At 48.2% G+C, this 1,470-nt stretch overlaps 1 pseudogene; it reads right to left on the bottom strand.

Moving 5' to 3' along the window:
• Positions 1-310: 310 nt before the first annotated feature.
• On the bottom strand, positions 311-660 carry LOC116740742 (annotated as a pseudogene).
• Positions 661-1,470: the final 810 nt, after the last annotated feature.

Raw genomic sequence — 1,470 nt, 5'->3', positions numbered from 1 at the left:
CCTGAAACTCTCACAACACTGTTAACCAGCCATACACCAATATAAAATAAAAAGTTAAAAAAATAAAATTGCTCCCTGTAAGACAATGGTGACAATAATAATCAATTCATGGGATGGCTGGAGAGATTAAATGGTTTATTATGTGATGGTGTTGATTCCATTCTTAACCCATACGAGGCGATCACTAAGTATTTCTTTTTCTTTCTTTCTTTTTTTTTTTTAGAAAAAACACATGACTTTATTATTCCCAGCACAAACGGCAGGTCTTCGCAGAATGAGGGGGGAAGTTCTGACGGCCAGGAGGAGGCTCCTACTTGCATGTGATGAGCGGGTTCCGCAGGGCCACGATGACCGAGGCCCCACACAGGCACATCTTTGAGATGTAGTGGTCCTCGTCGACTGGCTTGGACTTCTTCTTGCCCTTACCATTCTTGGGGACTTCGGTCCACAACTCTTTCACATTCTCCAGCACCATGTGCAGTGCCTGTCGAAGGCCTTCACGTGGCCCAGGAGCTCCTTGTTGCGGCAGTTGAGCATTTGGGTGTTGTTCTTGACCCACTGGGTGAGCATGGAGAGTGGCCATGCGTTAAACTTCTCCTCCTCCCGCTTCTACGGCTCCGCCGGGGTCATCTCACCCTTGGGCTTGTTGGGGAGGCTCATGCTGGTGGCACTGGTGGCCGCGCTCTCAAGTCGCTACTGTCTCCTCTGCGTCGCTTCGTCCTCTTTTCACTTTTCACTGCCTGCTTCCCTGAATTCTAAAAGTACAAATTCTGAACTAGATCAATAATGTAGATTAGCCTCATGGCGTCCCAGAAAGTGACTCCCAGCACTCAGATACTTTGTCAATGGATGCAATCCATGGCCTCTTTCTACCTAGAGCAAAGACGGAGTTGACACGCTGTTGTTGATTTCATCTTTCACTAAAGCCAAGGAATCTGCCTGCCTTTGAACTGGTCATGGCTGAGAACCACGCACCACCTTTAGAAGAGGTCTGGCCTCCAAGAAAATCTCAGATATCATGGGGCCACAGCTGGCGTGATGCCTCTTACCTGGGCAGGGTGGAATGATTTATACCTGATCTGTCAGAGGTCACCAAGCAGCTCAAAGCTAAACTGAAAGATTAAGAATTGATCCAGATGTAATAACAACCCTGACTAGACATCCAGGCTTTCACCGGCGGCCCTTAAGGCACTAGGCAGGCGGCCTCAGCTTGCAGAGGGTGGGGCATGCTCTGGAGCGGTCCTGGGGTGCACACAGAATCTGAGGCTGAATTATGAATTCTTGTGTGATAAAGTTGTTTCTTTTGAGGCGAAGGAAGCTCTGAAGGGACTTGTAGTTGCTTCATTCATTTGTCCGAGCTTAAACTGAGAATCGCACACCTCATCTTGTACTAGACTCACCGTCCCAGGCAGAATTCCGAATGTGAAGTCTACAGAATCTTGGTGGAGGGTGTTCATAACTCCCTTTCCA

Source organism: Phocoena sinus, chromosome 15 (assembly GCF_008692025.1).
Source record: "Phocoena sinus isolate mPhoSin1 chromosome 15, mPhoSin1.pri, whole genome shotgun sequence".
Classification (NCBI taxonomy): Eukaryota; Metazoa; Chordata; class Mammalia; order Artiodactyla; family Phocoenidae; genus Phocoena; species Phocoena sinus.
Note: the sequence above shows the minus strand (reverse complement) of the source record. Positions and strands in the feature narration are given on the sequence as shown.